General features: G+C 43.2%; 1 long non-coding RNA gene across 1 annotated transcript; it reads left to right on the top strand.

Annotated features, from left to right (window-relative positions):
* The first annotated feature begins 8552 nt into the window (after positions 1 to 8552).
* Positions 8553 to 19828, top strand: LOC129861107 (uncharacterized). The gene is made up of 3 exons (XR_008760508.1): positions 8553 to 9731; positions 9862 to 10159; positions 15787 to 19828. It is a non-coding gene; the product is annotated as an uncharacterized LOC129861107 (long non-coding RNA).
* Positions 19829 to 25536: the final 5708 nt, after the last annotated feature.

Raw genomic sequence — 25536 nt, 5'->3', positions numbered from 1 at the left:
CCTCTTTCCACACAAAGGAGCGTGCTCTTCATTCATGCTCTCCACTGCAGGAGCTCTGCGGGAAACCACCCGACTTGCATGAAAAGAGGCGCTGTTCTCTCGCATGTGTTCGCAGTGGGACCGGGAGGGAAATTAACCGAGCCGACAGGAACAATATGACGCCGTAAAACCTCGCTAGAGTGCCCAAGGTGCCATGAAATTCACTGACCGGGTCAACCCCCAGAAGAGGTTACACACAGAGACACTGTTTGACACTTCTGTGTGCCATATATTTAATTGGTTTGTGTCAGGGTGTTGCCTAAGTAAGTCGAACTTTGTAAAACAAAAACTGTTCAAGGCAACAGTTAAACATGTAAATAAAATGAGGCCTGTAATTCAATGTAGTTTATGCCTTGTTAGTTAGTAGGTTAGACGTCCACAGCTACCTAGGCCGGATACAATCAGATAACTGGTGGTGTTGAGGTGCCAGTCGCCCTGCCCATTAGGCGTGAATGTAACGGTTCTAAGTGGCCCTGTTTAACATAACGATAGGGGGACCAAATGGCATATGCCATCTTGCGCGGGGTGAGGGGTGTACACCTGTCTATAGGCGCCATTGTTCTCGAACCCAGGAATGTCACGGCAACAGCATGCCTGATGGTTCACACGTCGTTAGCGCGCTCGTTCACACCGACGCCGTGCAGACTGGGGGTCATGGGGGCAAGGCCGCTGTACAACCTAAAAGCTAATAGCGTAGACATACAAGAAAGTAGTAGAACTATACGTCATTCAAATACGACCATTGTAGGTACATATGTGAAGGTACTATTATCCAAAGTGTGCCACACAGAAGCTGCGCTTTTGTGTCAATCAAGGGTACTTTAGGTCACTTGTTGTTTTTTGTCCTTTGTTTTTCAGGTGAAGCTTTTGGGTGCTTTGTAGGCCTACAGTGTGTATGTTTGTGTTTTTGTGTGTGTGCGTAGCCTATGTGGTGGTGGGGGAGGTGTCTTGCTGTCTTGCTTTTAGGAGTTTATCCTTTAGGACTGTATCCTTATGGTAGCCTATATTGTTGTCTTTAATCTGACATCATTAGGAGGTAACTTATTTGCTAAATCAAATCAAATTTTATTATGTTTGTCACATGCTCAGAATATTGTGTTGTGTTGTCCTGGTGACATTGACCTGGTGACATAGAGCGAGAGGGAGCAGATGAAATTATTTTACATTACATTTAAGTCATTTAGCAGACGCTCTTATCCAGAGCGACTTACAAATTGGTGCATTCACCATTTCACCTTTAAATGCGAAATGCTCTCAGTTAAGAACAGATGTCTTCCACTTGTGGCCTGAGGGGGTTGTCAGCCTCTCTTCAGCCTTTCTTCAGCCTCTTTTCAGCCTCTCTTCATCCTCTCTTCATCCTCTCTTCAGCCTTTCTTCAGCCTCTCTTCATCCTCTCTTCATCCTCTCTTCATCCTCTCTTCAGCCTTTCTTCATCCTCTCTTCATCCTCTCTTCAGCCTCTCTTCATCCTCTCTTCATCCTCTCTTCAGCCTCTCTTCAGCCTCTCTTCATCCTCTCTTCATCCTCTCTTCAGCCTCTCTTCATCCTCTCTTCATCCTCTCTTCAGCCTCTCTTCATCCTCTATTCATCCTCTCTCCAGTCTCTCTTCAGCCTCTCTTCAGCCTCTCTTTAGTCTTTCTTCAGTCTCTTCATCCTCTTTTCAGCCTTTCTTCAGTCTCTCTTCAGCCTCTCTTCAGCCTCTCTTCAGTCTCTCTTCTCTATCAACGCCACATGCAACAATTTCAACAATTTTACTTAGTTACAGTTCATATAAGGAAATCATTCAATTGAAATAAATAAATTAGGCCCTAATCTATGAATTTCACATGACTTGGCAGGGGTGCAGCCATGGGTGTGCCTGGGAGGGCATAGGCCCACCCACTTGGCAGCCAGGCCCACCCATTGGTGAGCCAGGTCCAGCCAATCAGAATGAGTTTTTCCCCACAAATTGACTTTATTACAGACAGAAATACTAATCAGCACACCCCCAGACGATCCCACAGGTGAAGAACCCAGTTGTGTATGTCCTGGGTTGGCGTGGTTACACGCGGTTGTGAGGCCAGTTGGACGTACTGCCAAATTCTCTAAAGCAACGTTGGAGGCAGCTGATGGACATTCCTGTAGTCAGCATGCCAATTGCATGCTCCCTTGAAATGTAAGACATGTGTGGTATTGTGTTGTAAAACTGCACATTTTTAAAGTGGTCTTTTATTGCCCCCTGCACAAGGTGCACCTGTGTAACGATAATGTTGTTTAATCAGTTTTTGATATGTCACACCTGTCAGGTGGATGGATTATCTTGGCAAAGGAGAAATGCTCACTAACAGGGATATAAACAAAAATATGCTTTTTGTGTGTGTGAAACGTTTCAGGGATTTTTTTTAGTTCAGCTCATGAAACATGAGACCAACACTTTACATGTGGTGTTTATATTTTTGTTCAGTGTAGATAGGGAACAAAGGTGAAACAGAGGGATAGAGAGGAAACAGAGAGAGATACTCCTGGTGTGCCTTCTCCCTGTACAAGACACTAAAACACTAAATACATGACCAATCATTATGAACATCCACGGTCAGGCCTCCTTGTTGCAGTGGATGCCTGACTGATTGCAGTGGGCACCATTATGTTTAAAAGATTAGGATGTATGGAGAAAAATGGTATATTAAATTGAAAAGAAACTCTGACAGATGGTGATCGTGATGCTCCACGGATTGGATCTTATTACTGACGTTCCGGTCTCACAATCGACCAATCATCAACCTTGATTCAACCTTCGCCATGATGGAACATCAAAGGCTGAGTTCCTTTTCCATTTAGAATCTAGAGAGGCATACAGATGCACAACAAAACAAGATGAACTTGTTATTTTCCATGAATAAGTCAAATAGGGTACCTACATTGGGTTCTTAGAGAAGGCACAATGAGATCAGGGTTTTCAATTAAAATGTCCACTCATTTTATTTTACAATGTAAAAATAATTTGTCCCCTTATGCAGAGCTGACATGACAGACATATGACTATACATTGAGTGTACAAAACATTAGGAACACCTGCTCTTTCCATGACAGGCTGACCAGGTGAATCTTGGTGAAAGCTATGATCCCTTATTGATGTCAGCTGTTAAATCCACTTAAATCAGTGTAGATGAAGGGGAGGATCCAGGTTAAAGAAATATTTCCAAGCCTTGAGACAATTGAGAAATACATTGTCTATGTGTGCCATTTAGAGGGTGAATGGTCAAGGCACATTTTAAATGAGGTATGGTAGTAGGTGCCAGGCGCACCGGTTTGAATATGTCAAGAACTGCAACGCTGCTGGGTTTTTCCACACTCAACAGTTTTCCTTATGTATCAAGAATGGTTCAACACCCAAAGGACATCCAGCCAGTTGACACAACTGTGGGAAACATTGGAGTCAACATAAGCCAGCATCCCTGTGGAACGCTTTCGACACCTTGTAAAGTCCATGCCCCGGCAAATTGAGGCTGTTCTGAGGCCAAAAGGGAGTGCAATTTAATATTAGGAAGGTGTTCCTAATGTTTTGTACACTCACTGTATTTCCATGTAGTGTTTTTTTTGTCTTTACCTTTTTTGTTAATCTTTAATCAATGTGCTCTAAAGTGCTGTTTTAGTCCATTGTTCAGCTACAGTAATAGCCCTGCAATGTGAATGTTCCTATTAGCATGTTAATAGTCTGACTTTTTGTGTTTTGCATTTAAAGACATGCATTTCCAATCACATGTTAACGTGGCAATAGTTCTATTTCTTTGATCAGAAATGATTGGGAGGTAATGAACAACAGATATGGTAAACCAGCTTTTAGCTTGAAGCTAATCTATTGTCAACTCCTGATGAACGCAATAGCTTTGGACTGTCAGTGAATGCTTTCACTGAAGCGTTCATAACCAATGCAAATCAAAATGCAATATACTGAAATGTAGTTTGGACTATATGCACACCTACAAGAAGTCAATAGTACTTTCAATATTTGCATGCGAAAAAATTGACTCCACTAACATTTTTCTTGAAACGCTAAAGTTTTCCAAAGATAATGCTTATAGGACAGCTCCTCCGTGGTCTGTGTAGAAATGTAGGGGGTTGATCATGAGGGACCTATCCACCCTGATTAGAGTGTTGATGATGCGGTCGTTACCACTCACCTCTGTATTGTGTTGTAGAGTAGAGCCATTCCGATGCCTTCCTGCCGTATGGTGTGTGTGTGTGTGTGTGTGTGTGTGTGTGTGTGTGTGTGTGTGTGTGTGTGTGTGTGTGTGTGTGTGTGTGTGTGTGTGTGTGTGTGTGTGTGTGTGTGTGTGTGTGTGTGTATGTGTGTGAGTGTGTGTGTGTATGTGTGTGAGTGTGTGTGTGTGTGTGTGTGTGTTAGTGTGTTAGTGTGTGTGTGTGTGTGTGTTAGTGTGTATGTGTGTGGGAGGGGGGGTGTTGGTTTACCCCAGGACTCAATTACTTGATTAGATAAAGCCATATGGTTGGAGAAATGTATAAAAGCTGTGTTATATCGACAGTATCTCATCCCCATACAGTAGCTACCTGTTTAGGAAATTCACTGAGAGAGTATCTCATCCCCATACAGTAGCTACCTGTTTAGGAAATGCACTGAGAGAGTATCTCATCCCCATACAGTAGCTACCTGTTTAGGAGATTCACTGAGAGAGTATCTCATCCCCATACAGTAGCTACCTGTTTAGGAGATTCACTGAGAGAGTATCTCATCCCCATACAGTAGCTACCTGTTTAGGAGATTCACTGAGAGAGTATCTCATCCCCATACAGTAGCTACCTGTTTAGGAGATTCACTGAGAGAGTATCTCATCCCCATACAGTAGCTACCTGTTTAGGAGATTCACTGAGAGAGTATCTCATCCCCATACAGTAGCTACCTGTTTAGGAGATTCACTGAAAGAGTATCTCTTTTGAACGACCGTTGTCTCCTTTGCCTCAAACAAGAAACAACATTTAGTAGGCATGGCAATGCAAAGCCACTTGACATAAGTTGACATTGGTGATCAAAACATATTGTTATGCCATTGCTATATTACAATGTTATGTCAAAGTGTTGACTAGAGGAAGAGAGATAGAGAGAGAGAGAATCCAATTTTGATAAACTCCCACATCTATTGGGTGAAGTACCACAATGTGAAATCACAGCAGCAAGATTTATGACCCGTTGCCAGAAGAAAAGGGCAACCAGTGAAGAACAAACACCATTGTAAATACAACCTATATTTATGTTTATTTATTTTCACTACAACACTGTACATAGACATAATTTGACATAAGTGTCACGTCCCTGACCTGTTTTCTGTTGTTTGGTTGTGTTTATTGGTCAGGGCGTGAGTTTTGGGTGGGCAGTCTATGTTTTCTGTTTCTATGTTGGTTTTGGGTTGCCTTGTATGGCTCTTAATTAGAGGCAGGTGTTTTGCGTTTTCCTCTAATTGAGAGTTATATTAAGGTAGGTTGTTCTCACTGTTTGTTTGTGGGTGATTGTCTCCTGTGTCAGTATGTTACGCCACACGGGACTGTTCCGGTTTTTGTTAGTTAGTTCGTTTTATGTAGTCTGTTTTCCTGGTTCATGCGTTCTTCACGTTGTATGTAAGTTTGTATCCAGGTCTGTCTACATTCGTTTATTTGTTTTGTAATTATTCAAGTGTTTGTCGTGTTTTTTCCGTTTTGTCTAATAAATCATTATGTATCCACAACCCGCTGCACGTTGGTCAAATCCCTGCTACTCCTCTTCGGATGAGAAGGAGGAAGCCCGTTACAATAAGAAATGTCTTTATTCTTTTGGAACTTCTGTGAGTGTAATGTTTACTGTTATATTTGTATTGTTTATTTCACTTTTGTTTATTATCTATTTCACTTGGTTTGGCAATGTAAACATATGTTTCCCATGCCAAAAAAGCCCTTAAATGGAAATTGAAGAGCTAAAGAGAGAGAGAGAGCTAGCTTAGCTGCCTGGTGTTCTGAGGCTTGCTGACCTAGCAGGGGGAGATAAGGTGTCTTTGAGGAATGTAAAGACAAACCATATGGACACACTCACTCGGCAGGCAGCCCTAAAGCACCACTGGAGTCAGTGGATTAGTCTTTTAGCACCCCTACTCAAACTAAGCTCATTACCTGTGTGTCACTTCACTGTTCCCCATGGGGTTAAACTGCAGTGTGTGTTTGCATGCATGTGTGTGAGGAGAAAGGGTGACCTTTTAGGGTGGATAGAATGGGAAACAGCAGGAAAGCGATTTGGGGGCTCTGTCACCCTCTGTACCTATAGCAGCATACTGGAATAGTTTTGGGTGTACGCGTCTGAGTTTGTTTCACAAACAGTTTACCATTTCACTGTAAGGTCTACTACACCTGCTGTATTTTTTATCATTTTATTAAATGTTTTATTCTACTTTTATTTAACTAGGCAAGTCAGTTAAGAACAAATTCTTATTTACAACGATGCCCTACCAGGGAACAGTGGGATAACTGCCTTGTTCAGGGGCAGAACGACAGATTTTTACCTTGTCAGCTCGGGGATTCAATCTAGCCACATTTCGGTTACTGGCCCAACGCTCTAACCACTAGGCTACCTGCCCAACGCTCTAACCACTAGGCTACCTGCCCAACGCTCTAACCACTAGGCTACCTGCCCAACGCTCTAACCACTAGGCTACCTGCCCAGCGCTCTAACCACTAGGCTACCTGCCCAGCGCTCTAAACACTAGGCTACCTGCCCAACGCTCTAACCACTAGGCTACCTGCCCAACGCTCTAACCACTAGGCTACCTGCCCAACGCTCTAACCACTAGGCGACCTGCCCAACGCTCTAACCACTAGGCGACCTGCCCAACGCTCTAACCACTAGGCTACCTGCCCAACGCTCTAACCACTAGGCTACCTGCCCAACGCTCTAACCACTAGGCTACCTGCCCAACGCTCTAACCACTAGGCCGCCCCAGGTAGCCTAGTGTATTCGGCGCATGTGACAAATAAAATGCAATTTGATTTGATAAGTGAGACACACTTGGAAGTTTTTCCACATTTTCTAAGGCCTCATCCTATATGTAATGCGCTTATTTCTAATATCTTCAGGAAAATCACCACAACGTCAACACAGACAGAGCAAGCAGACACAGAGGAGAAAATGGCAGGAATGCATTTCTTACAGAGAATAACATGCCACTGTTACATGATGACAAACAAATGAAATATACCAGTTGATACATTTAATGAGGCTCTGTTGGACACAGATGTGTACGGATATCTATTGCAACACCAGTGGAAGAGGTATTGCAGCAACACAGCACAAGGCAACATCCATCTCTTCTATTTGTGTAAGGAGATCCAATCTGCATGTGAATGACTTTGTACACCACTCACTCACTCAATCAATCAATTCTTGAGGTAGTCTCTAGTGTCACTCCAGAATGGTCTGGTATATTTTGCTGGGAACAAACACAAAAATACAGTGTGTTTGTGTGTATGTATGTATATGTGTGTGTGTGTGTGTGTGTGTGTGTGTGTGTGTATGTGAGTGAATGAGTGCGATAAAGAAAGACAGACTGACAGTGAGAGAACTACAGACATCATGGATCACACTTATGTACTGTCATGGTAACAACTGATCTGCGTGACTATGGGGGTGGATTGTATGGGGGTGGACTGAGGACAGTGTGTGTGTGTCCTTCGTGGCATCTCTCTGTAATAGAACGGATGTGGGCACATCCTGGAAAAGCTTTGTACAGAGCCGCAGGGTTTGGGTTGGTGTGTGTCATCTTCCCCTTCATCATCAAAATGGCCTTCACTTGTGTGGTGGGCCTTTTCTTTTTCAACCTCCACAGCCCAGTGTGGAAGGCCAGGCTGAGGCTAGGGACGGCGGTGCACTGCTGGGGGAGACGGAAGCCAGGGGTGGGGGTGCACTTGAAAACCAGTCTCTAATGACATACTGAATAAAATGACAATCTACAAAGACACAAATCATTTTGGGGGAAGCATCTGTTTTCAAATTTCAGTATATATACAGTATATATATTTGTATATCTGTATATATATTTTTTTTTACAATTAGCATAATTATATTCATAAATGCTGTTCATAAAAATGGCCTTTTTAGAAAGTGCATCACAGGGCACACACATCTAGCCTATAGGCCAGGTCTATAAAACGTTTAAAATGTAAATTCTGTTTCTGGTAGGCCATATTTTGTGCTATGAATGAGTTAAATAAATTGAAGGATTTATAGATTAAATAATTTAGTTGATTTAGTATTGCCATGATGACCAGTAATAAGGTTAACAGAGAGTGTATGGTTATTCATTGATGAAGAAAAACACGATCACTTTGGTGTGAAAAAAATCTAGTTTTGGCAGTCACCCACAAGTAGTTATTTCCTGTTATTTCCTGAATACATTTCAGAAGTACACGCGGAAAGCAGGAGCGCGCATTAATAACGGGGCGCGCACCAGTGACTCCGTTTGATTGATTCATCAGCCCGCTGGTGCTCGTTCACGACGCTGAGGAAAGGACGCGGATGCAGACTATTGGATGCCCTAATGAGAAGGTGAGATTCTCAATAATATTTATTTTGTGGTTGATCATTTTTGGTTATTTATTGTAATCTTAATCATGATTCAAATTTGATATAACACATTTTAGAGCATAATTAGAGGATTATTAAATCAGAAAACATTTCAAATGCATATGCATGAAATATTAACCTAAGATATTGATGTTGAAATAAGAAACATTTGCTAATGGATTCTTTGTGTCAGTCAGTCAGTCAGTCAGAAAGCAAACACTTATTATTGTCTCTATAGAAAATATTGTTGTTGTCACATCCTGACCATAGAAAACCTTTATTTTCTATGGTAGAGTAGGTCAGGGCGTGACTAGGGGGGTTAGTTTAGTTTATATTTTCTATTTGGGGTTCTAGGTTGTTTTTTCTATGTTGGGGTTTTGGTATGATTCCCAATTAGAGGCAGCTGGCTATCATTGTCTCTATTTGAGGATCATACTTAAGTAGCATTTTTTCCACCTGTGTGTTATGGGATATTGTTTGGAGTTAGTGCACATCTGTAGTCACGGCTTGTTTGTTTGTTTTGTTTCACTATTAATAAAGTATGTTGAACTCTACATTCGCTGCGCCTTGGTCCATCTCTACAAACGAACGTGACAGTTGTTTTTTCGTGCTTTGATTATTGGTTATTGCTAATCCATATTTGCCACTGCATTTAGCTCAGCATAAAACATGTTTTGCATTCATATCACTGAGTACCATTATTTAAACAGGTAAGTCAATTGAGAATCAATTTTGCATCAGTAACTGGTGTGTTTTTTTTTTGACATAGAAGATCTGTTCATAGATGAAGACTTTATCTATTCACCTGTTGATCCACTTCCTTTATTCACTTCCTCGTTTATCCTACAATACCTTCTAACATGGAGGACTTGGAAACCTTAAACCACAATTGTTCTAGGTTCGCAACAGATTTCGGTCAGGTTCTCAACGTCTCCTTTATGTTCTGTCCTTTACAATAACGTTGAGTAACGGGGTCAGTCACACCATCTTCCTGGGCTCCTGCCGTTTCCGGACCCCTCCGGGGGTACCTGTAGGCCTCTCGGGCCACAGTGGACCTAGCAGTGGGGGTACTGCTCATCACACAGAGATACAGGCACCACTGGCGGGAAGAGAAGGTGTGTAGGTCTTCTAACATTCTGATTAAGGTCACATCATTTTCTAATGTTCTGATGTTTTATTAAACAGTATGATGTTCTCTTCATTTGTTCTATCATTCTGTGATCCCTGGCTGGTTCCCGTCCACAGAACCACAGCCACAGGGGGTTGGTCCCTGTTTCCTGATAGGACCCATATTCGCTGGGTGTGCGTTAGTTTCAGTGACCACCATCTTCCTGCTGTCAGTGGAGAGGGGTATAACGGTGCTGAAACCCCTGCATAAGAACCTAGTGGTGACCAGAGAGAGGACTCTGTGGCTGATCGCCCTCTCCTGGCTGTTCTGCTTCCTCCTGGCTGTCTCCCCTCTTCCTCAGATGCGATGATATCACTCTGGAGTACAACCTCTGCAGCAAGATGTGTAACTACGCAATATTATCAAGAACATAAGGTTAGTACAGGAGGCTGAGTTGGAGTTGTCTTTTGTTTGTCTGTTTGCTCTCTCTATCTCCCCCTCTCTCCCTCCCTTCAATTCAAGGGGCTTTATTGGCATGGGAAACATATGTTAACATTGCCAAAGCAAGTGAAGGAGATAATATACAAAAGTGAAATAAACAATAAAAATGAACAGTAAACATTACACTCCAAAAGAATAAAGACATTACAAATGTCATATTATGTGTGTATATATACAGTGTTGTAACGATGTGCAAATGGTTAAAGTACAAAAGGGAAAATAAATGAACATAAATATGGGTTGTATTTACACTGGTGTTTGTCCTTCGCTGGTTACCCTTTTCTTGTGGCAACAGTACACAAATCTTGCTACTGTGATATTTCACCCAATAGTATTTCACCCGGGAGTTTATAAAAATTGGGGTTCTTCAAATTTTTTGTGTCTTTAATCTGAGAGAAATATGTGTCTCTATGGTCATACATTTGGTAGGAGGTTAGGAAGTGCAGCTCAGTTTCCACCTCATTTTGTGGGCAGTGTGCACATAGCCTGTCTTATCTTGAGAGCCAGGGTTGCCTTTCTCAATAGCAAGGCTATGCTCACTGAGTCTGTACATAGTCAAAGCTTTCCTTAAGTTTGGGTCAGTCACAGTGGTCAGGTATTCTGCCACTGTACTCTGTTTAAGGCCAAATAGCATTCTAGTTTGCTTTTTTTTGTTAATTCTTTCCAATGTGTCAAGTAATTATCTTTTTGTTTGGTTGGGTCGAATTGTGTTGCTGTCCTGGGGCTCTGTGGGGTCTGTTTGTGAACAGAGCCCCAGGACCAGCTTGCTGAGGACTCTTCTCCAGGTTCATCTCTCTGTAGGTGATGGCTTTGTTATGGAAGGTTTAGGAATCGCTTCCTTTTAGGTGGTTGTAGAATTTAACGTCTCTTTTCTGGATTTTGATCATTAGCGGGTATCGGCCTAATTCTGCTCTGCATGTATTATTTGGTGTTGTACATGGAGGATATTTTTGCATAATTCTGCATGCAGAGTCTCAATTTGGTGTTTGTCCCATTTTGTGAATTCTTGTTTGGTGAGCGGACCCCAGACCTCACAACCATATAGGGCAATGGGTTCTACAGAGATGCTACTTCTGGTTAGACAAGGGGAGGTGGTGTGTCTTTGTCAATAACAGCTGGTGCGCGATGTCTAATAAAGAAGGCTCGAGGTATTGCTCACCTGAGGTAGAGTACCTTAGTGTAGTCTACAGCTTATAATATCTACCAAGAGTTCTCATCTAAATTATTCGTAGCTGTCTATTTACCACCACAGAACGGATGCTGGCACTAAGACCACTCTCAACCAACTCTATGGCCATAAGCAAAGAAAATGTTTACCCAGAAGTGGCGCTCCTAGTGGCCGGGGACTTTAATGCAGGCAAACTTAAATCAGTTTTACCAAATGTGCAACCAGAGAAAAAAATCCTAGACCATCTTTACGCCACACACAGAGATGCATACAAAGCTCTCCCCCGCCCTCCATTTGGCAAATCTGACCATAATTCTATCCTCCAGATTCCTGATTACAAGCAAAAGCTGAAAATACCAGTGACTCGCTCAATACGGAAGTGGTCAGATGACACGGATGCTAAACTACAGAACTGTTTTGTTAGCACAGACTGGAATATGTTGCTGGATTCATCCAATGGCATTGAGGAGTACACCACCTCAGTCATCGGCTTCATCAATAAGTGCATCGACGTCGTCCCCACAGTGACTATGTACATATCCCAACTGGAAGACAGGCAACATCCCCATCGAGCTAAAGGCTAGAGCTGCCGCTTTCAAGGAGCGGGATACTAATCCAGACGCTTATAAGAAGTCCTGATATGCCCTCAGACGAACCATCAAACAAGCAAAGCGTCAATACAGGATTAAGATTGAATCCTACTACACCGGCTCTGACGCTCGTCAGATGTGGCAGTGCTTAAACTACACTGATCAAAAAAATAAAGGGAACACTTAAATAACACAATGTAACTCCAAGTCAATCACACTTCTGTGAAATCAAACTGTCCACTTAGGAAGCAACACTGATTGACAATAAATTTCACATGCTGTTGTGCAAATGGAATAGACAAAAGGTGGAAATTATAGGCAATTAGCAAGACACCCCCTAAAACAGGAGTGATTCTGCAGGTGGTGACCACAGACCACTTCTCAGTTCCTATGCTTCCTGGCTGATGTTTTGGTCACTTTTGAATGCTGGCGGTGCTCTCACTCTAGTGGTAGCATGAGACGGAGTCTACAACCCACACAAGTGGCTCAGGTAGTGCAGTTCATCCAGGATGGCACATCAATGCGAACTGTGGCAAAAAGGTTTGCTGTGTCTGTCAGCGTAGTGTCCAGAGCATGCAGGCGCTACCAGGAGACAGGCCAGTACATCAGGAGACGTGGAGGAGGCCGTAGGAGGGCAACAACCCAGCAGCAGGACCGCTACCTCCGCCTTTGTGCAAGGAGGTGCACTGCCAGCGCCCTGCAAAATGACCTCCAGCAGTGAACGCGTGAAGTTACCACGTTCATCTGACAAAAAATAGTATGTAAGTATTAACACCATGGGACCACGCAGCCGTCATACCGCTCAGGAAGGAGACGCGTTCTGTCTCCTAGAGATGAACGTACTTTGGTGTGAAAAGTGCAAAGCAATCCCAGAACAGCAAAGGACTTTGTGAAGATGCTGGAGGAAACCGGTACAAAGTATCTATATCCACAGTAAAACAAGTCCTATATCGACAACCTGAAAGGCCGCCCAGCAGGAAGAAGCCACTGCTCCAAAACCGGCATTTAAAAAAGCCAGACCACGGTTTGCAACTGCACATGGGTACAAAGATCGTACTTTTTGGAGAAATGTCCTCTGGTCTGATGAAAGAAAAATAGAACTGTTTGGCCATAATCACCATCGTTATGTTTGGAGGAAAAAGGGGGAGGCTTGCAAGCCGAACATCATCACGACCGTGAAGCACGGGGGTGGCAGCATCATGTTGTGGGGGTGCTTAGCTGCAGGAGGTGCTGGTGCACTTCACAAAATAGATTGCATCATGAGGTAGGACATTTATGTGGATATATTGAAGAGAAATCTCAAGTCATCAGTCAGGAAGTTAAAGCTTGGTCGTAAATGGATCTTCAAATGGACAGTGACCCCAAGCATACTTCCAAAGATGTGGCAAAATGGCTTAAGGACAACAAAGTCAAGGTATTGGAGTGGCCATCACAAAGCTCTGACCTCAATCCTATAGAAAATTTGTGGGCAGAACTGAAAAAGCGTGTGCGAACAAGGAGGCCTACAAACCTGACTCAAACCTGACAAACCTGAGAGCTCTGTCAGGAGGAATGGGCCAAAATGCACAACTTATCGTGGGAAGCTTGTGGAAGGCTACCTGAAACATTTGACCCAAGTTAAACAATTTAAAGGCAATGCTACCAAATACTAATTGAGTATGTAAACTTCTGACCCACTGGAAATGTGATGAAATAAATAAAAACTGCAATAAATCCTTTCTGACATTTCATAGAAATGTGTTTTTTTCCTATATTAACCGCACACTTGTTCTTTGTACATGGATTTTATAATGTTGTATGTTTTTCCCCCAACACCACCTTCCATCAATTTGTATAGCAGACCCTCATGCCAAATTGAGTCGAAGGCTTTTTTGAAATCAACAAAGCATGAGCAGACTTTGCCTTTGTTTTAGTTTGTTTGTTTGTCAATTAGGGTGTGCAGGATGAATGCGTGGTCTGTCATATGATCATTTGGTAAAAAGCCAATTTTGACATTTGCTCAGTACATTGTTTTCACTGAGGAAATGTACGAGTCTGGTGTTAATGATAATGCAGAGGATTTTCCCAAGGTTGCTGTTGACGTATATCCCACGGTAGTTATTGGGGTCAAATTTTTCTCTACTTTTGTGGTTTGGGGTGATCAGTCCTTGGTTCCAAATATTGGGGAAAATGCCAGAGCTAAGGATGATGTTAAAGAGTTTTAGTGTAGCCATTTGGAATTTGTTGTCTGCTTTTTTGGGTTGGAGGGTTTTTATTTTGTCTTGTAGTTCATTTAAGGTAATAGGAGAATCCAGTGGGTTCTGGTAGTCTTTAATAGTTGATTCTAAGATTTGTATTTGATCATGTATATGCTTTTGCTGTTTTTCTTTGTTATAGAGCCAAAAAGATTGGAGAAGTGGTTACCCATACATTTCCATTTTGAATAGATAATTCTTTTTTTTGTGTGTTTTCCAATTTTCCTAGAAGTGGTTTGTCTATGGATTCTTAAATTACATTGAACTGATTTCTGACATGCTGTTCCTTTTTCCATAGTGTATTTCTGTATTGTTTTAGTGATTCACCATAGTGAAGGCGTAGACTCAGGTTTTCTTGTTTCTTTGTTTTTGGTAGGACTGGTTTTTCAATTCCTTTTAGGTTTTGCATTCTTCATCAAATCATGTCATTGTTAATTTTCTTCAGTTTTCTGTTTGACATTTTTAGATTTGATAGGGAAGCTGAGGTCAAATACTGTGAAGATTTGCTACTGCCAAAATTACACCTTCACTATTACAGTGGAACGTTTGTCCAGGAAGTTGTTAAAAAGGGATTGAATTTGTTGTTTCCTAACTGTTTTTGGTAGGTTTCCACACTACATTCCTTCCACCTATAGCATTTCTTAATATTACTCAGTTACTTTGGCTTTGATGCCCCATGACTGAGTATTGCTCTGTTCAAGTAGACTGATTTTTGCTGTGGTCTGATAGGGGTGTCAGTGGGCTGACTGAATGCTCTGAGAGACTCTGGGTTGAGGTCAGTGATAGTGGTCTACAGTACTACTGCCAAGAGATGAGCTATAGGTGTACCTACAATAGGAGTCCCCTCGAAGCCTACCATTGACTATGTACATACCCAGCATGCGACAGAGCTGCAGTAGTTGGGACCTGTTTTTGTTGGTTATGTTGTCATAGTTGTGCCAAGGGGGGCACATGAGGGAGGGAATTCTGTCACCTCCAGGCAGGTGTTTGTCCCCCTGTGTGCTGAGGGTGTCAGGTTCTTGTCCGGTTCTGGCATTTAGGTCGCCACAGACTAATACATGTCCCTGGGCCTGGAAATGATTGATTTCCCCCTCTAAGATGGAGAAGCTGTCTTCATTCAAATATGGGGATTATAGTGGGGGGGGGGTATAGGTAGCACACAGGAGGTATATTTCTCTGTTAAAATCATTTCCTTTTGCATTTCTAGCCAAGTGTAAAATATTCCTGTTTTGATTAATTTAATGGAGTGAGTTAGGTCTGCTCTATATCAAATTAGCATACTCCCCCGAGTCCCTTCCCTGTTTCACACCTGGTAGTCTCTCTGTCTCTCAGTGAAATGACTGGGGAGATGATGAGAAACAAACTGATGCCAGCTGGTCCTGGGTTTTAATAAAACCTCTTCCAGTCATGTCTAATATACTGTGAAAGACTTTATGTAACAGGTGCTTCAGATTCACTGCTTTTCTCTCTCTCTCACTTATTTTTTATATTAAAATGTATTATCCTAACTTTGCAGGGCAGTCTTGCCTCGTATTTTAATATCTCTCCCTCTCTCTCCCTCTGCTCCAGAGCACCACTGGGGGAGGGTGATGCTTCTCTTCCCTGCCTTCAATATCTCTCTCCTGGGGGCCACCTCAGTCGTCAACCTGGTCACCTTCTCTGCTGTCCGCAGCTTCTGCCACGCCAGGAAGCAAGTGCTCACTAAAGCTCAACACACACACGGGTCTGCCTTTTACAACCTGCGAGCGGCCAAGACCATTCTTATCCTTACAGCCTTCCTCTTATCCTCGGTGGTCCCCGTGGCGGTTCTCGTGGTGGGGAGTGTTCCAGGTGTAGTCTGGTGTCGGTTCTCCCGCTATGCCTTCTGGCTTCTAGCCTGCAGTAGTGGGTGGAATATTCTGATCTACAGCGCACGGGACCATCGGTTCCGTCAGAGGGTGCAGGAGCTGTTCCTGGGGAAAGTGGGCAGCAGGATGCGGGTGCAGAGCTGGGTCGGACCCCTGCACTGGCTCATTGGGGTTGAGGAAGGTCGGGACGCAGTGTGGCAGTCATCAGCAATGTCTTGGCTCCTGACTTTACACTGACATAAATACGCACCTCAGAGATCACCGTCAGACATGAGGTCCCCACGGTCACCAGTCTTAGGAGGACAGGTTAGCTATTTGTTCTAAAAAAATGTAATAAAAAAATCTAACAGTTTATCTAAAAAAAAAAATAAGTAGAGAAGTTGCCATAGCAGTTGGATAGCCAACCGACCTGCAGTAAAAGTCCAAATAAGAAGAGAAATATGAGGTCTAACATATTTAAGGCAGTTGTATGTCCAAAATAAGGTTGGGCGCTGTATGATAGTGATCAGGGATGTTTTGAGCTTTGAAACTCAACGTTTCGGCTCCAGTGCAACTACAATCAGGAAAAAAAGGTGCTAACTAGAACCTAAAAGTGGTCTTACGGCTGTCCCCATAGGAGAACCCTTTTAGTTCCAGCTAGAACCTTTTTGGATTCCATGTAGTGTTTCCAAAAGGGTTAGAGCTGGAACCAAAAAAATAATCTTGCTGGAACCAAAAATGGTTCTCCTATGGGGACAGCCAACGAATCCTTTTTTTCTAAGTGTAGACTGCATGGTTTTATCATGAGCATTGTCTATGGTTTCTATATGATACAAATAATATTGTATTTGTCACATGGACCGCATACAACATGAAATGGTTATTTACGAGCCCTTAACCAACAATGCAGTTTTAAGAAAATAGAGCTAAGAAAATATCTACTAAATTAACTCCAGTTTAAAAAAGGAACACAATAAAATAACAATGAGGCTATATACAGGGGGTGGTACTGAGTCAATGTGCGCAGGGGACAGGTTAGTCGAGGTAATTCATGTAATTTGACAAATTAAAGGAGAACAGCACACTCTAGGAGCTCCGGTGCAATAATTGAATTACCTAATATCCAACGTTTCAACAGACAAGCTGTCTTCATTAGGGTATAATAACAAACACTATGGGGTGACTAGTTCATATAGTGTCAAAGGACACACACAGGTGTCTGTAATCATGGCCGGGTGTGGCCTTATATCATTGGTTAATTCTCATATTAAAATAGCATTCAAAAAACATAAATGGATAGCATACGATCATAGATACAATTTGGCTACATAGGCCTACAAACATTTACAATAGCAAAATCACAATAATCACAAGAATGGCTTCAGATCAAAGTCTACGTTGAGACCAAAGGGAGCAAGGGTCTTTAAATTGAGGTAATTTGTACATGTAGGTCGGGGTAAAGTGACTATGCATAGATAATAAACAGAGAGTAGCAGCAGTGTAAAAACAAAGGGGGGTCAATGCAAATAGTCCAGGTGGCCATTTTATTAATTGTTCAGCAGACTTATGGCTTGGGGGTAGAAGCTGTTAAGGAGCCTTTTGGACCTCTGTGGTAGCAGAGAGAACAGTCTTTGACTTGGGTGACGGGAGTCTTTTACTATTTTTTTCAGCCTTCCTCTGACACCGCCTGGTATATAGGTCATGGATGGCAAGAAGCTTGGCCCTAGTGATGTACTGGGCTGTACGCATTACCCTCTGTAGCACCTTATGGTTGAATGCTGAGCAGTTGCCATGCCAGGTGGTGATGCAACTGGGCTGGATGTTCTCGATAGTGCAATTGTAACACTTTTTGAGGATCTGGGGACGCATGCCAAATCTTTTCAGTCTCCCGAGGGGGAATAGGCGTTGTCGTGCCCTCTTCACGACTGTCTTGGTGAGTTTGGACCATGATAGTTTGTTGGTGATGTGGACACCAAGGAACTTGAAGCTCTCGAACCGCTTCATACAGATAAGATATAGCTGAATTCTAACTTGATGCTTTCACAAAGCGATGTAAACTCAATGAACTGCTATTTCCTTGTACGGAGGACGGTGACATTCAGAATGTTGTAATTGTGTGAGTGTTGATTCAATGTACATTCAAATGAGTCACTGGCTGTGGAAGAAATGACATATTAAGCACATCATAAAACAACCAATTTCAGGTGGGAGGGAAGTTCCTCTTGTTTCTATCTCCTCTGGTAATCATTTGTCTGGTCAGATGAGAGATGGACTGATGCTAGCTGATCCTGTTAGTATACAACTCAGCTAGCCTGATAGGTAGCATCTAATAGTTTGTGAATTCACTTGAATAACAGAAGCTTGTAAGTCAGCCTTGACTTTTTATTCGTTGCATCTTGTCTTTCTCTCTCAATTTAATTTCATGTTTAAAAATTGTATTACAATGTATATTACTGCCTTAATTTTTGCTGCACCCCAGGAAGAGTAGCAGCTGCCTTGGCAGATCCTAATGGGGATCCATAATAAATACCAAATCAAAGGCCTTTATTGGCATTGGAAACATGTTTACATTGCCAAAGTAAGTGAAATAGGTAATACATACAAGTGAAATAAACAATCAGAAATTAACAGTAAACATTACACTCACAAAAGTTTCAAAATAATAGAGACATGTCAAATGTTATATTTTGGCTCTGTACAGTGTTGTGAAAATGTGGAGAATTTCTCTCTGTCTCTCTCTCTCTGGCTGTCTTACGCTCACTCTCTTTCTCCTATTTCTCTCTTTATTTCTTGCAAAAACTTAATTACTTTTGCTTTGCTGAACAGCTTTGACTAGTGCCTAGTGTGTGTGTGCGAGCATGTGTATCCTATACATATGTCCATTGCAGGTTTTGCTTTGGTTATTGCTCCAGGGTAAAGCCCGCTATAACACATAGGTTTAACAAAATCTAAATGTATTCTAGCATTTAAATAGGATTGCGGACAAGGCCCTCATGCTTCAGCAGCTTGTTACAGCTTGATGAGGATTCATTGATTGTTTTGATGCCAAGGAAAAACACCACCCAAGGAGGAAAGGAGATACACCCTCTAAGGTCTTTGTCCAGTTCTTCTGGTAAAAGAGACTATCTCAACAAGACTTCTGAAAAATCACAGCACCCCATGACTAGCCTGGTTGACACTCGATCCACGTAACTACACAGCGAGTTGAAAACTTGGGGAGCTGGTGTCAGACTACCCCACGGCAACTTATTTGACAAATATTGTATTACATAACATGCCTATGGATGTTGCTAAAGACAAAGATAAATACATAATTTTCCATGTCTTATGTCCAGTGTTGTTTGGTTCAGAGGTCACCCGACCTGACCTGGTCTCACATGGGTTGTCACGCCCTGATCTGTTTCACCTGATCTGTTTCATTGTCTCCACCCCCTCCAGGTGTCACTTATTTTCCACAGTGTATTTTCCTGTCTCTCTGTGCCAGTTCGTCTTGTATGTTTCCAAGTCAACCAGTGTTTCTAGTCCTCCTGGTTTTGACCCTTGCCTGTTTCTGGACTTTGTACCCGCCTGCCTGACCACGAGCCTGTCTGCCACTCTGTACGTCCTGGACTCTAATCTGGTTTTGACCTTTTTGCCTGTCCACGACCATTCTCTTACCTACTCCTTTGAATTAATAAACTTTGTAAGACTCCAAACATCTGCCTCCTGTGTCTGCATTTGGGTCTCGCCTTGTGCCTTGATATGGGTAGGTTATACAGCCCAAACACATTAACTTCTGCTTTCTGGAGATCTACAGTAACTGAAGATAAGAGAAATGATTACCAAGGGCCAGATTCCTATTGGGGGTCAAGTGATATCCATCTGAGGCCTGAGGTTATCTTGACAGGAAGACCACTAACTCCACTTCAAAGTATCTTGATCCATATCTGGGCTGCTGTGATGCTGGGACTGCATGCAGGACTTATGCAGCAGGATGTAATGCCGTGTAATGGGGTTCGACAGCAACAGAGCAACAGAGCAACAGAGCAACAGAGCAACAGAGCAACACAGCAACAGAGCAACAGAGCAACAGAGCAACAGAGCAACACAGCAACAGAGCAACACAGCAACACAGCAACAGAGCAACACAGCAACACAGCAACACAGCAACACAGCAACAGAGCAACAGAGCAACAGAGCAACAGAGCAACAGAGCAACACAGCAACACAGCAACAGAGCAACACAGCAACACAGCAACACAGCAACACAGCAACAGAGCAACACAGCAACACAGCAACAGAGCAACAGAGCAACAGAGCAACAGAGCAACAGAGCAACACAGCAACAGAGCAACACAACAACAGAGCAACACAGCAACACAGCAACAGAGCAACACAGCAACACAGCAACACAGCAACAGAGCAACACAGCAACAGAGCAACAGAGCAACACAACAACAGAGCAACACAGCAACACAGCAACACAGCAACACAGCAACAGAGCAACAGAGCAACACAGCAACACAGCAACACAGCAACACAACAACAGAGCAACACAGCAACACAGCAACACAGCAACACAGCAACACAGCAACACAGCAACACAGCAACACAACAACACAGCAACACAGCAACACAACAACAGAGCAACACAGCAACACAGCAACACAGCAACACAGCAACACAACAACACAGCAACACAGCAACAGAGCAACACAGCAACACAGCAACACAGCAACACAGCAACACAGCAACACAACAACAGAGCAACACAGCAACACAGCAACAGAGCAACAGAGCAACACAGCAACACAGCAACACAGCAACACAGCAACAGAGCAACACAACAACAGAGCAACACAGCAACAGAGCAACACAGCAACACAGCAACAGAGCAACAGAGCAACACAACAACAGAGCAACACAGCAACACAGCAACAGAGCAACACAGCAACACAGCAACAGAGCAACAGAGCAACACAGCAACACAGCAACAGAGCAACACAGCAACAGAGCAACAGAGCAACACAACAACAGAGCAACACAGCAACACAACAACACAGCAACAGAGCAACAGAGCAACAGAGCAACACAGCAACACAGCAACAGAGCAACACAGCAACACAGCAACAGAGCAACAGAGCAACAGAGCAACACAGCAACACAGCAACACAGCAACACAGCAACAGAGCAACACAACAACAGAGCAACACAGCAACACAGCAACACAGCAACAGAGCAACACAGCAACAGAGCAACACAGCAACACAGCAACACAGCAACAGAGCAACAGAGCAACAGAGCAACACAGCAACAGAGCAACACAGCAACACAGCAACAGAGCAACACAGCAACACAGCAACACAGCAACAGAGCAACAGAGCAACACAGCAACAGAGCAACACAGCAACACAGCAACAGAGCAACACAGCAACACAGCAACAGAGCAACTGAGCAACACAGCAACACAGCAACTGAGCAATGCAGCAACAGAGAAAAATCATAATATCATATTTGTTTTATGTTCTTCGAAGTGGAAATGACAGATGAATATGCATCACCATTATTCAGCTTTGCAGAATTTATGAATGTCTAAGAGGGTTAGAATTCTGGTTGCCTGTGTTTCAGGCATAAATCATTTGAAAGTCTAATTACAGAGAGAACAGGGAGAAAGGAGAGGCCACTTCACATTATTTAGAGATACACTATTGCCTGGAATATAGAGCTCTGTAAAGGGTCTCCATCTATTGGCCAATTGTGTAGCTGAATTGAAGTGGGCGTTTTCTGCCATTGAACCACAAGAGAGCGATAGAAGGCTAGTTATTTTTACATTACATTTAAGTCATTTAGCAGACGCTCTTATCCAGAGCGACTTACAAATTCGTGCATTCACCTTATGACATCCAGTGGAACAGCCACTTTACAATAGTGAAGTGTAGTTATGTGACGTCTCAGGCCAGCGGATGGCCAGGAACATAATCAATCACAAACGGGAAATTAATTCAAACCGAGGATAACACAGATTCCTAGTGTAGTATAAATCTAAATAATTGTATTAAGTTGATCTGATTCCTTTAACTTGGTGAGTGTTTATTACCTGAGACCTTTCTAGACAACCCAGACAACATACAGGGAGCGGCCTTCTTACAATGGCTAATGATACCTCACACACACACACACACACACACACACACACACACACACACACACACACACACACACACAGGCAAGCACACACACACAGGCAAGCACAGTCACACACAGAAAGTACTGAACGCGAATGATGAGACACTGTGGAATGTGTATGTTGTGCCTTGCCCTAACATTAAAAGAGCAACATTGTGCAATGCTGACCAACAGACTTCAAACAGTAGACAGACTGAATGTTATGACCCTTCCCCTGACGACAGTATGCCTACACCTGTCTCCCCTGACGACAGTAGGCCTACACCTATCTCCCCTGATGACAGTAGGCTTACACCTATCTCCCCTGACGACAGTAGGCCTAGCACACCTATCTCCCCTGATGACAGTAGGCCTACCACACCTATCTCCCCTGACGACAGTAGGCCTACCACACCTATCTCCCCCGACGACAGTAGGCCTACCACACCTATCTCCCCTGACGACAGTAGGCCTACCACACCTATCTCCCCTGACGACAGTAGGCCTACCACACCTATCTCCCCAGACGACAGTAGGACTACCACACCTATCTCCCCAGACGACAGTAGGCCTACCACACCTATCTCCCCCGACGACAGTAGGCCTACCACACCTATCTCCCCCGACGACAGTAGGCCTACCACACCTATCTCCCCTGACGACAGTAGGCCTACCACACCTATCTCCCCAGACGACAGTAGGCCTACCACACCTATCTCCCCCGACGACAGTAGGCCTACCACACCTATCTCCCCCGACGACAGTAGGCCTACCACACCTATCTCCCCCGACGACAGTAGGCCTACCACACCTATCTCCCCCGACGACAGTAGGCCTACCACACCTATCTCCCCCGACGACAGTAGGCCTACCACACCTATCTCCCCCGACGACAGTAGGCCTACCACACCTATCTCCCCTGACGACAGTAGGCCTACCACACCTATCTCCCCTGACGACAGTAGGCCTACCACACCTATCTCCCCTGACGACAGTAGGCCTACCACACCTATCTCCCCTGACGACAGTAGGCCTACCACACCTATCTCCCCTGACGACAGTAGGCCTACCACACCTATCTCCCCAGATGACAGTAGGCCTACCACACCTATCTGACTGAGTCACATACTGTACAACCACAAACTAAACCATGCTGTTTTTACTGAGTAATATAAAAACAAACATGCATCTACAGCACCTTCAGAAAGTATTCGTACACCTTGACTTATTCCACATTTTGTTGTGTTACAGCCTGAATTCAAAATAGATTCAATATATTTTTTTTTCTCACCCATTTAGCCTCAATACCCCATAATGACAAAGTGAAAACATCTTTTAGAAATGTTTGCAAATTATAGAACATTTAATACAGAAATATCTAATTTATGACTGAGGGACCTTACAGATAATTGTAACACAACAAAATGTGTAAAAAGGCAATGTGACCGTATGAATACTTTGTAAAGGCACTGTATGTCTTCAAGTTTGTGTCGGACATTATGTTTGAACCTGCTAGTAGGCTACATGGTGTTTGTATTGCCTTTATCCTGTCTAATAAACGCATCTAGCAGGCATAACCTTGCATTGTAAATGGATAGTTATTTGATGAAACATTTAATTTAGCCTTTACTACCATAGCCCATAGTAATGCATTGAATAGCATGTGTACATTGCAAAACAGACAGTTCAAAACAAATCGTAAGAAATAAGGTTTGGAAGTGTCTGTCCCATATCTGAGAGATATAAGACAACTTATAGTCAATGGTCCCCTCCTACGCTCCCTCGCTCTTTCTGTTGAATCGAACTGTTGAATCTAACTGGTGAATCAGACTGTTGAATCACCCATTCCCACAATGGTCAATTAACCGCACACGGAGACAAGAGTAAAGCCCCTTTCTCTCTCTCTCTATCTCTCTCTCTCTCTGAATTCACAGTAAAAATAGAATAGATACTAATTTACCTCTCCATAATTTTCTGTCATGTCTCTGGTGTTCATTGTCAGAGGATAGAGAGAATCATATGCTCACATCAATCGTCTATATTCTAGAATGGCATTACAATCTACCTACATCTATAACCCTGGGTAGCGGCAGGGTAGCCTAGTGGTTAGAGCGTTGGACTAGTAACTGAAAGGTTGCAAGATTGAATCCCTGAGCTGACAAGGTAAAAATCTGTTGTTCTGCTCCTGAACAAGACAGTTAACCCACTGTTCTTAGGCCGTCATTGAAAATAAGAATTTGTTCTTAACTGACTTACCAGGTTAAATAAAGAAAAAAGGAAAACAAACAAGAATGTTATTATAATGTCTCTACAGCTTTAACCCTAAACTGCAGGAAGTGTCTCTATGTTGAAAAGAAAACTCCCTTTTGGGTGCTACAATACTGTCTTTATCGATTCCCCACAATCATTACACATTCTGAATGTGAGTATTACCTTTGTAACATAGCAGATTGCGGCCCGGTTGAGGCTTCATGTCGAAAGCTACGACCTGGTTGAAAGCTTTAAGTGACCAAATGTACTTGGCGAAGTGGGTCAGTCAGTCACAGGAAGGACAGTACGATGATCCCCCCAGCATACTCCAGTTCCATGGAGGATAGGATGTCCTGTACAACTGTCCACACTAAAGCTAGGACACTGATCTACGGTCAGTTGAGCTTTCATCTTTCTAACAGTTAAACTTGGGATTTGGAGATGGTAAACTGATCCTAAATCTGGGTAAATTCTACCCAGAGCCCAAAAGAACATGGTGTCCTTTTCACATATGTTTTGCTTGTTTACGTCTCTTCTTCTTGTCCTTGTTGGGTTATTGTGGTTGTTGTGTCCTTGTTGGGTTATTGTGGTTGTTGTGTCCTTGTTGGGTTGTCGTGTCCTTGTTGGGTTGTCGTGTCCTTGTTGGGTTGTCGTGTCCTTGTTGGGTTGTCGTGTCCTTGTTGGGTTGTCGTGTCCTTGTTGGGTTGTCGTGTCCTTGTTGGGTTGTCGTGTCCTTGTTGGGTTGTCGTGTCCTTGTTGGGTTGTCGTGTCCTTGTTGGGTTATCGTGTCCTTGTTGGGTTATTGGGTCCTTGTTGGGTTATTGGGTTGTTGTGTCCTTGTTGGGTTGTTGTGTCCTTGTTGGGTTGTTGTGTCCTTGTTGGGATGTCGTGTCCTTGTTGGGATGTCGTGTCCTTGTTGGGATGTCGTGTCCTTGTTGGGTTGTCGTGTCCTTGTTGGGTTGTCGTGTCCTTGTTGGGTTGTCGTGTCCTTGTTGGGTTGTTGTGTCCTTGTTGGGATGTTGTTGGGTTGTTGTGTCCTTGTTGGGATGTTGTTGGGTTGTTGTGTCCTTGTTGGGTTGTTGTGTCCTTGTTGGGTTGT

This window comes from Salvelinus fontinalis, chromosome 8, assembly GCF_029448725.1.
Source record: "Salvelinus fontinalis isolate EN_2023a chromosome 8, ASM2944872v1, whole genome shotgun sequence".
In the NCBI taxonomy this organism is placed as follows: Eukaryota; Metazoa; Chordata; class Actinopteri; order Salmoniformes; family Salmonidae; genus Salvelinus; species Salvelinus fontinalis.
This window is presented reverse-complemented; position numbering and strand designations above follow the sequence as displayed.